The 11,873-nt window shown below is 36.1% G+C and overlaps 1 non-coding gene across 1 annotated transcript; it reads right to left on the reverse strand.

Annotated features, from left to right (window-relative positions):
- Positions 1-8,875: 8,875 nt before the first annotated feature.
- LOC149209437 (small nucleolar RNA snoR97) lies at positions 8,876-8,981 on the reverse strand. Its single transcript, XR_016253158.1, has one exon. It is a non-coding gene; the product is annotated as a small nucleolar RNA snoR97 (small nucleolar RNA).
- Between the last annotated feature and the right edge of the window lie 2,892 nt (positions 8,982-11,873).

The raw sequence follows: 11,873 nt of genomic DNA on the forward strand, positions 1-11,873 counted from the left end.
GGTTTGGATTTGTTTGTAAATCTTCAAAGTTTCCTAGAGCTTTTTGTATTCCCATTTGTTTTATTATTATCATTGATTTGTTCATTAATTTTCTTTCTTATCATTTATTTTTATAGAATCCTTGGATCATTGACAAACTGTAAAAGAATAGTATCAGTTAACTCAACCTTGTTATACTTTTTCTTTGTATTTATTTTCTACATTTGATACAGGAATTTAAAGCATGCAATAAAGTTTGAATTGAGCTTAGGTTGGAGTTGCTAGCTGTATCCTTGTTGCAATTGAATTTCATTTTATATTTAGTCCTATGCCATCAACGTGAATCATTAATTTTCCATCAACGGTCTCCACTGATGTGAAATTTCATTTTATATTTACCACTATGGTATCATCGTTAGGGAATATTACATTGAATTGAAAGATCACGACTATATTCCTTTTTCACTGCCCATCATATTACTATTACCATTACACAGTACTAGCCTACATTTTTGCCTGGTATTTAATTTCTTATTTTGAGTAAATTAAAAAATAAAATGTATTTATGTTGATTATAAATAATATAAATTATATTTTAATTAGTTTAGATTCATTTATTTTTGGATTTATCATGTCTCCATAAGGATTAAATTTTTGATGGTGCAATTTTTTTTGGAATATAGAACTTGAAAAAAAATTACATCGGGATGGATTTTTAATCCTTTTAAACACATGATAAATCAGGTGATAAATAGATTAAGCTGGTTAATACATTTTATACCCTAACAAACTTCTGGACTAAAAACCTTGTTAGATTTAGAGAGCAACAAATGTGGAAAGAAATCTATTATATAAAGATATTTAGAAAGAATATATCATATACATATATTCAAAGAACGTAAAAGTAATTTATTATACACAAATATTTTCAAATAAAATTTGAAGTGCTGTGAAGTTTTTGACGGTGCGGGACAGAAGAAAGGGTGTTGCAATGATTCTATTGCTCTGGGTCTATGATGAGTACCCTCTAATCACCAGATCCCTTTTGATCATTAACCTCATGATTGTGCACTCGTGGGTTAGACACTCGATTAAATTTCTTCGGCCACAATCCTGGAAAAGTGTATAATGGGAGATTTTCAAATGGAAGAGATGTAAAAATTTTATATGGCTGACTTCAGATAACAAACATAAACTCACCCACTCTGACATGCATGCACAAAGTACACGATCATCGAGATCTAAAGCTAGAGAGTTTGTTAGCAAGTGAGATGTTATCAAAATTGTTGATTTTGGGTGGGTTATAAATTATCATGTTGGCACACATCTATATCGAGCACCGGAACTCCTTCTTGGATCCACAGATTATAACTTTGAAATTGATGTTTGGGCAGTGGGTGTTATGTGACTGGAACTCCTAATAGTCGCAGTTGGGCTGAAGGATTAGTCCTTGCTTCCTCCTACAATTACAGTTTTCCAAAAGAGTTTAAGGAAGTAAATTCTACTAAACATTTTTCCAATATCTTGGGAAGGTTAAGTGCTGAGGCCGTTGACCTAATCAAACATTTGTTGTCTTGGGATCCTAGGAAGAGACCCCAAGCAATAGAATCATTGCAACACCCTTTCTTCTCTCCCAATTGCAAAATTAACAGACCAATTCTTCTACCTCCTCTACCAACAAAGTTCTTGCAGTCTCCTCATGACAATCAAGAAAATGGGGACAGGAGAGCCACTACATGGACATCTACATGTTGTACAAACAATAACCTAGCCATTCACTTTCCGAGAGAACGATCAAAGAACTCGTAGAGATGAAAAAATATGGGAAGCAACAAAAAACTACCCACCATGAGATAGGGATTAGGTGATTCAAATATGGAAATCTAGAAGGGGAATAGGGTAGTTAATGATGCCAAATAATTGAAACATATTTGTTGCCCCATGCTGTCGCTGCCAACTATTTTAAAAAATTGAATGGAAATAGGTTTTGGAACCATTCACCAAGAGAAATTAAACTTTAAATTCACGTACAGCAGTCCCAAGACATAAAAATGTGGAATAAAGGATATTACATAGTGTGATAATTGCAACTTAATAAAGGGATGCATACTTTTTAACGAGACCTGTAAGGGAAAAAACCTCTTTCATTTTTTACAATGATATTTGCGGTGATAGTCGTTCACATCATATTCTTATTCAGAGCTTCTTTCATGACTATAATATTTGGTTGTTCAAGATTTAAAGTCCATGAACAAAGCTTCATGCCCTAAATAGAGTAAAACAGATATCGAATGTCATTCCGAGTTGGTTGGTATGGACAGTCACTTCCATGAAATAACGTATATCATGGAACATAACCTGGTCATACTTTCACTCTTTATGGTGTTGTACGGTGACATGAAATTGCATAAATTATCAATCATAACCTGGCTGGTATTACTCTTCATTTTATCGCAACCGATTGAGGGGAAGAAATCTCAAGCTCCTCACTACGTTGCACCTATTCGAGATAACATCTTCGAATGTATAAATAAATCATTAGAGCCATAACTTAGCACCATCTTGAGGCAGGTGAATGAAGGCTTAGGAAAGGATCTAACATAAACTAACATAAACTACAAGGTGTTGAAAAATGTGCAACAAGAAATGTAAAAATAGAACTTGCTAAAAATAGCAGTTTGGTCAGTGAGGTTATTGGCCACCTTGGGTGTGAGGTGAAACTGTTAAAAATAGCTTCTTCTAAAAATAGCATTTCTGGGTCCCCTCCTATTTTTAGACACCTCTGGTTCCACTGGAGGAGGGACACCTATGGTCCCACTATAGGAGGTAAATTCGAATTTGATCTCTCCAGCTGGTCAGAATATTAATTAATTAATTCCCATAAGTTAATTAGTTGAGGAAGTGTAACGAGAGGTCTTTGTGAGAGCATGCAAATTAATTTCCATATTATTTGGGAATGTGTCCTAAATTTGCTCCACTGATTGAGGAAGATTCCTTGCTTAAAGGGGAAGAGGATGAGTTCTATATTGAGAGGATTAGTTGACTTAGTTTAACTTAGTTAAGTCCAGTTATATTATTTAACATGTTGTTAAATTTTCTATATTTAGTGTGTTAATGCTTGCATGCATGTGACAACTGATAACTGAGTATTTTCTCATGGGTAATTGATGCATGGAAGTTTTGACAGAGACCTAGTTGAGATCAAATACAGAGGAAGTGTACTATTAGTTGCTAGAATATTCCTAGTGAATAATGCTTGCATGAGGAAGGAATGTTTGTCCTTTCTTGACTGCGTAGTTGGACCTCTTGCGATAGTAGGTATGACTGGGCCAATTACATGTGCTTTTGTAATTGGACCCCAATCAAAAATGCGCAAGGAATAGGGGCTTGGACCTGAGGTGTATCCTTTATATATAGGGGCTAGGATGTCCATAACTTCATCATCTGATTGCAGGAAGAGAAAGATAGCTTTTGAGCTGATTCTTTTTGCATGTTGTTGAGGATTTCCACTTGATTGACAATAAAGAGATGGGGTTTTATGCTAGTGCTTCCCCCAGTGATATATCTTGTGTTATGTGTGATTATTTCCCTTACTTAGTTAAATCTGTTTATACTTGATGTTGCTCATGAATTCTATTATGCTTCCACTTAATGTTTTGTAGAAGTAGAACAAGTATTATGCTTTAGGATATTGCATACATCAGTGTTGTTCTACAAGAGAAATTTCTACATGGTATCATAGCACAGGTGATCAAGGAAGAACAATACACTGGCAGGAGAAGTTGAAGTTTGTGGTTTCTGAATATTGAATTGATATCCTATCACATCTATTTCACCAATGGCGTTCTATGGTTTGAGGCTTGAGTATGCCCTTGATGGCAACTCAAACTACATAGCTTGGAAGGATCGCATGGAGGCAGTATTAGAAGATAGTAGCCTTAAGGAATTCATTGATCAAGATGTCCTTAGGCCTACTGATGATACTGAGCTGGTGGAATGGAGAAACTGTGTGGTTAGAGCTAGTAGAATCCTATTGGAGGGAGTTCAAGATCACATTGTGTCAAGCCTCCATGGGAAAAAATCTCTGTTTTCGATGTGGAAAACATTGAAAGATCTTTATCAGAATAGCACTGATTAGAGGAAGCTGGCACTGAAGGAAAAACTTGAAAAGATCAAGTGTGAAAAGGATGAGACAATCTCTATGTATCTGAACAAGCTCACCTCATGCAAGGATGAGCTTGGTAGTGTAGGGATTGTGACAACAAATGATGATATGGTGAGTCTAACACTTCTTGGACTTCCTAAGAGCTGGAATAACTACCAGGACTTGGTTAATGGAAGGGAAAAACTACCAGATTGGGAACGACTATGGTCGGATTTGATGTAGGAGGAGATTAGACGGAGCATTAGAGACTGTTCTTCATCAATAGAGGATGAAGAAAACTGTGCCTTAGCGATTAAGGCAAAGAAGGAGAAAGAGAAGATTTCTCTTTCTGAATCCATCTCTTCCCATGGTGGGAAGAAGTTTGACAAGTTGAAAGTGAGATGCTTTCATTGTGATGAGGTGGGCCATTTTGCTGCAAATTGTCCACAAAGAAAATCAAATAAGGGATCTGGGGAAGGATCTTAAGCTGAGGCACTTGCTTCACAATTCGAGTTGGATTTCACACTCTTCACATGCATGGTTTCATCCATGGTGGGGAGTGGTTGGTTTCTTGAGAGTGGAGCTTCTTTCCACACGACCGATGACAAAAGTTTGTTCAGTACTTTGGAGGAGAAAGATCTCTAGATACTCATAGCGATGGGTAATGATGAAAAGTATAGTGTCTCAAGATTAGGCACGATTATTTTTCAGAGGGAGCATGGAGCTCTTCTTACCTTCACCGATGTCAAGTATGTACCAGGACTAAAGAGAAACTTGGAGTCGATCGTGATGCTAGAAGATAGAGGCTATGATGTAGTCTTCAGTAAGGGAAACGTTTTCCTTAGACACATCATCACTAGACAGGTGAAGAAGATTGGTTCATGGGTCAAGAACTTGTATGCCCGTGAGCTTCATTATGCATGCAAATCCTTGAGCAACAAGGCAACTGATGGAGACTTGGTGGTTGAGAGGGAGGGCAGATACTCATAGCGATGGGTAATGATGAAAAGTATAGTGTCTCAAGTGTAGGCACGATTATTTTTTATAAGGAGCATGGAGCTCGCCTTAACTTGACCGATGTCAAGTATGTACCGGGACTGAAGAGAAACTTGGTGTCGATCGTGATGCTAGAATATAGAGGCTATGATGTAGTCTTTAATAAGGGAAAGGTTTTCCTTAGAGACATCATCACTACACAGTTGCAGTAGATTGGTTCACGGGTCAAGAACCTGTATGTTCTTGAGGTTCAAGATGCATGCAAAGCTTTTAGCAACAATGCAACTGATGGAGACTTGGTGGTTGAGAGGGAGGGAATATTACCTCTCAACATGTAGTGCCAGAAGAAGTCTCGGACGATTGTGGAGGAGCCACAATCGATGTAGCAGCTTCAGGAGGTTGTGGAGTAGCCACAATTAGAGAAGCTGAGTGGAGATCGAGTAGAGAAATCTACTCATGCAGAGACCTCCAGTAGGGGGAAGCTTCGTGCCAGGTGGGCAGAGGGATCACATGCATCCATACCTCCAGGTAGGAGGTGGGGCGATGTGGAGTGATCGTCCCTAGGAGGAGGGGCAGGATCCTTGGGGTACCCAACCTCTTGGATGAGACCTTGCTACAGGAGCATCGATGTGGAGTAGTAGGAACTGATTGATTGGGTAGAGATAGATTTGGATGGAGTGGTAGAGAGACCTACAGTGCAGGGAATCCCAGGATAGCGCATCGCATGCAGGCTACAACAATGTGAGAGGCACAAGTGTGTTGCATAATGCTAGGTGGCACAGAGAGGTGTGCAACGGTATGAGATGCATGGAAATGTTGCAGTAGCGTAGATGTCAGAGAGGGAGCACTTGTCAGCAACACGTAGAGCTTCATCATCAGAGTATGTTTCTAGGCCAATAGAGTGGTCAGTTGGGAGTGTTTTTGCTCCAAGAGTTGTTCGAGCAAGCGGACCGAGTAGATGTGTTGCATGCAGAACATTCCAAAGTTACAGGATCAGGTTTGAGAGGAAGCCTTTCTTGTTGAGTGGAAGTGTTGAAAAATGTGCAACAAGAAATGTAAAAATATAACTTGCTAAAAATAACAGTTTGGCCACTGACATCATTGGCCACCTTGGGTGTGAGGTGAAATTGCTAAGAATAGCTTCTTCTAAAAATAGAAATTCTTGGTCCCCTCCTATTTTTAGACACTTTTGGTCCCACTCGAGGAGGGACACCTCTGGTCCCACTATAGGAGGTAAATTCGAATTTGATCTCTCCAGCTGGTCAAAATATTAATTAATTAATTCCCATGAGTTAATTAGTTGAGGAAGTGTAACCAGAGGTCTTTTTGAGAACATGCAAATTAATTTCCATATTATTTGGGAATGTTTCCTAAATTTTCTCCCCTGATTGACGAAGTTTCCTTGATTAAAGGGGAAGAGGATGAGTTCTATATTGAGAGGATTAGTTGACTTAGTTTAACTTAGTCAAGTCCAGTTAGATTATTTAACATGTTGTTAAATTTTCTATATTTAGTGTGTTAATGCTTGCATGCATATGACAACTGATAACTAAGTATTTTCTCATGGATAACTGATGCATGGAAGGTCTGGCAGAGACCCAGTTGAGATCAGATACAGAGGATGTGTACTATAATTTGCTAGAATATTCCTAGTGAATAATTCTTGCATGAGGAAGGAATGTTTGTCCTTTCTTGACTGCGTAGTTGGACCTCCTGTGACAGTACGTATGACTAGGCCAATTACATGTGCTTTTGTAATTGGACCCCAATAAAAAATGCACAAGGAAATAGGGGCTTTGACCTAAGGTGTAGCCTTTATATATAGGGGCTAGGAAGTCCATAGCTTCATCATTTGATTGTAGGAAGAGCATGAGAGCTTTTGAGCTGATTCTTTTTGTTGAGGATTTCCACTTGATTGTTAATACAAAGTTGGGGTTCTATGTTGGTGCTTTCCCCAGTGATATATCTTGTGTTATATGTGATTATTTCTCTTACTCAGTTATATCTATTTATACATGATGTTGCTCATGAATTCTATTATGCTTCCACTTAATGTTTTGTAGAAGTAGAACAAGTTTTACGCTTTAGGATATTGCATACATCAGTGTTGTTCTACAGGTGAAATTTATACAAAAGGTCCTCAAAACCTCTCCCACAAGAGGAGCCACCCAATAGATCTACACCACCATTCACAATACTGCATCTACCATCCTTTCTAAACTTTAGTAAGAGTCATTGCCATCAATAGTAAAGGCAATAGCATAGCTAGTAGTTTGAGATGCTTCCTTCTCTCTTGGGTCATTTTTTATGCTTTCGTTGAAGCACCACACCAACCACATTGAATATGGTGGGTGCGCATTGAACAGAAAGCGGGTGCATATTGAATAGGCAGATTGAATGACGAATGTGAGAATGGGAGAACGTGTATTGAATGGACAACGGTAATGCGGGCTAACTGAATGAGAGACTACAGATGGAGGGAATGTATGCGGAATGTGGGAATGTGGGGCATGTTCTCTCGTGTATTGGCTATTTGTAAGGGGATTCTTAGCCCAACAAGAGTTAGTAGGGATTATCAGACCTAGGAGTTTTGCTAACCAAGCATTAGGCTACTTTCGAGCCCGCAAATAATACTTTATACTGAAAGAATTAGCCATTATCCATAAGAGACAATTGACACCCTAAAAAAGGGCCATTAAAGTTATAGATCTTATTAAAATAACTTCAAACTACTAGAAATTACAACGAGAAACATTGCCAAAGGACTCTTTCATGCTAAATACAGTTATAGAACTGCACCTGACTTCAAATTCATGTAGAGGAGTTAAAAATTGTGAAAGACGAAGGGAAACTAACAATTATTTATAATTTTGTCATTACTACAAAGAACAATTAGTCTTCTAAGTATCCGAATGATTTTGTTATGTGAATGCAATGATATTGAAATTATTCACTCCCTAAAATTTTTAGTATTTCTATTGTTGATAATATGTTATGGGTTGGATTTGTCTATAAATATTCAAAGTTTCCTAGTCGAGGACCCAAACTCCTTCTTGGATCCGTAGATTATAACTTCGCAATCGATATTTGGGTGGTGGGTGCTATTATGGTGCAACTTTTTTCTTGCTACCCATTCTTCGATGGTTATAATGTGGTTGATCAACTTTATAAGATTTTCTATGTGATTGGAACTCCTGATAGTCACAGTTGTCCTGAAGGATTAGAACTTGCTTCCTCCTGCAATTAGAGTTTCCCAAAATAGTTTACGGGAGTAGATTCTACTAAACGTTTTTCCAATATCTTGGGATACGCTAAATACAGTTATATACATGCACCGGAGATGGGTGTCATTAAAAATTCATAATATCTAAACAGGTTTTGATTTTACTTAATACTTCCCACAAAAACACTATACAAGCAGAGTTTCAAACTTCTTGATTCTCAGAAGTTAATTTACTGGAAACTATTAGCAATAACATAGAAATGGAAAACCTCAACAGCAGCCTCTCAATCACGGGGAAATAAACCTCAGAAGACAAGCCATTGGTACAAAAAATTCTGAAATAAGACAATGAATGAAAATGAAAATACAGATCATACCTTTTGTTGAGAAAGCAAACCATAAGAATATACACCAGTGTTGAAGTCCCCACTGAAATGAAATATCAGTAAACGAACGAAGAAAGATGAATACTTGCATTCTGTGATGTTATTTAAATGAAATATCAGTAAACAAATGAAAAAAGACGAATACTTGCATTCTATGATGTTATTTAATTCCAATCTCGTAGGGATCTGAGAGACGAAGCTGATGACATCACAGAATTTGTGAGTTATACAACAACACTTCTCATTGAAATGGAGATTGTGGATAATTGAAACTCAATGCAGACACTGAAGCCTGTGGCATATTTATATGGAGAAAGAACTTGGGAGATTAGGGTTTTTCCTTAAGAATATTCATTCCTCTTTCAAACCTTAAAGTTATGCCTTTGTTAATTTAACGAAATTAATGAAGAAATTCACCAAGCTATTGAAGAACTTAAAAATATGCCTTTGTTACATGGGAGTACTCAAGAAATTTAGCAATGGATTGAAGGGAACTGTTATGCTAACCTCCCCATCAAGTCTTCCATAATCAACAGGGCCTCTTCCCTAAATAATATCAGTCAAAAGGCATCAATGTTTCAAAGACGGTAAGGTAGTTGTGGTGATTACTGCAACGGCTTTCCCTCGTACAAAATGACATGCACCTCATTTTCGCAACAATCAGCCTAAAGTTAACACTAGAACTTGGGAGTGGGAGTGGGAGTGGGGTCTCAATTCATTTCCTCAAGTACACTAAGTTAGCTTTATAATCCATTACCTAACACACGCGAGTTGCATCTGTAGGGAGTTGTGGGCTGTTCACGAATTTTTCCATGATCCAAAATCGGCAACAAGATTCAGGACTTTATTGGAATAAATTTGAGAGGAGAAATGGCCTAGCAGAATACATTGCCAAGAACGTTGAAGAAACCTTCTCCCATCAAGACGACAGTGGGTCAAATCTGGGGACAAGTAAAAAAAATGCAAATAGTTAAGGCTACTAAGTTTCTTACCTCAAACATATGAATTCATTCTTCAACAACAGTTAAGCGAGGCACCTGGAAGTAGTAGTGTCGAGCAAGAGCAGTCCAGCCGAAGCTCCTGGAAGTAGTGTCAAGCAAGGGCAGTCGACCTATTGCCTTGCAAGGTAGACTAGATTATAATGGTAATTTAATACATAATTTAATACCTGTCCAATTAAATTAATTTGAGGGTTGAAAGTATTTTAATCCTATAACATTTAAATCAAGGGCCCATGAATGTACACATATTCAGAGGAGAGTTGATTTCAAAGAGGAATGCTTTACAGCGTAATTAATTAAAATATATATTTTTATATTTTTATTACAAGGAAAAATAATAAAAAGTACTTTTTAATAGTGTTATGAAGTGTGACACTTATGTATAACAATAAAGTTGATTTTATTTTAGAATTTTCATGTATATGGTTTGCATGATGACATTTTACCTTAGTAGTATTTTTAGTTAGGATAAACAATAGTTTTGTAGCATGGTAATTTTAGTAATAGCTTTTTATTATATTGAATTTATAAATAAATTATTATATCTTAAATTAATAATCAAATTAATTCTAACTATTGATTTACTAAAGATCTAATTACTAACCCACTAACGAAGATAGCCTATAATCATTGATTCATGTACTCATAATTTTCTTAAGAAATGATGAACTAATTAACCAATATTTTTTAATCACTAATCCATTAAATTCCTAAATACTAATGTTAAATATAGTGAAATGTGGTAAATTATGGTTGAATATACTTACGTATGAATAACACTACTAACCATTACAATATGTAACCCATTAACTTATAAATATTTTAAACCTTGTTCGACCAGCCTAAGAAATAGCTTCCAATCAATTTGTAATGTGTAACACTACAATATCTTGAGTATGTTCGTATGCTTAATTTCACTATAAACTACAGGTGTACCAAAACTGAAATGCAGAGATAAAGATCCTAAAAAGACCATATCCAATCATCTTTTTGTTGCACATTTTTGGAAAAAAAGTGAAAGATGACTAAAATGCTAACCTTTTTCCAGTACATCTTCCTTGTGGCATAAAAATTACTTTAAAATTAATCTTTATCAGTGAAATTTGAATTATAAAATAATTACAACTATGGCAATAATTAATTTCTTTTTGAGTTAGCTTTGTAGGCATCGCACACAATATTTAAATGTCATGTATATATCTATTCATGTATATACTGTTTCTATAATATTTGTTATTTGTATATTATAAAATTGTAAAATCAATGTATTAAATCCTATTAATATTTTAACTTGCATTAAAATATTTGTAACTTGCATTAAAATATACAAATATGATAAAATAAATGATAAATTTAATAAGAAAATAAAAATAAACTAAATGATAAATTTAATAAGAAAATAAAATAAACTAAATGATTGACTTAATTTCCTCTATTTATACATTTTTTTTTGAACTAAAAATACTATCATTGTCATTAAATTTTCACTTCGTCGCAACAAATATGCGAGAGATTACATCTATTTTTCAATTTTGGCTCATATTCAATCAAACAAATAACCCATTACAAAACCTATTACATGGAGGTGTCGAATTTCAAAAACTTGCAGAACTACAATAGAACCAATATACATTAACCACACTAATCATGCATGTAGCGAACGATTATGCACACTAATCATTTTTAGAAGCATGGCTATTGAGATCAGTATCTCTATTTCCCGGTTCCTTCGGTGGTCGATACTGACCTGAATTGTTCTTCCTACTGAGCTTGAGGTCCATAATGAATTTGCTGAGCACGTCCACTTCGTCTTCCAGACGTGATATTTGGTGCTTCGGGGAAAATGATTTTTTCAATCTCATCAATTTGAGAGTGATATAATTGGAAGAACTTAACTTGAATATCATAATATGCCTTCTATAGGGCTTCATGTGCATATAAACATTGAGAACAGGGGCTTGTTGTCGAAGATGACTCAGAGGTGGAGTCTGACATTCATAGCGATATGCAGAAGCAAATCGTGAGAACAACCAATAAAATGGAGAGACAGAAAAAACCTTCTCGAGAGATTGACACAGAGAAAACCTATCAATATTGGTAAAGGAGACAAGTGCTTGAGGGGAAAGTTCCAAGGGGAAAGCTCA

Source organism: Pinus tabuliformis, chromosome 1_2 (genome assembly GCF_031772625.1).
Source record: "Pinus tabuliformis cultivar Carrire ecotype Pingquan chromosome 1_2, CPIR1, whole genome shotgun sequence".
NCBI classification, from domain to species: Eukaryota; Viridiplantae; Streptophyta; class Pinopsida; order Pinales; family Pinaceae; genus Pinus; species Pinus tabuliformis.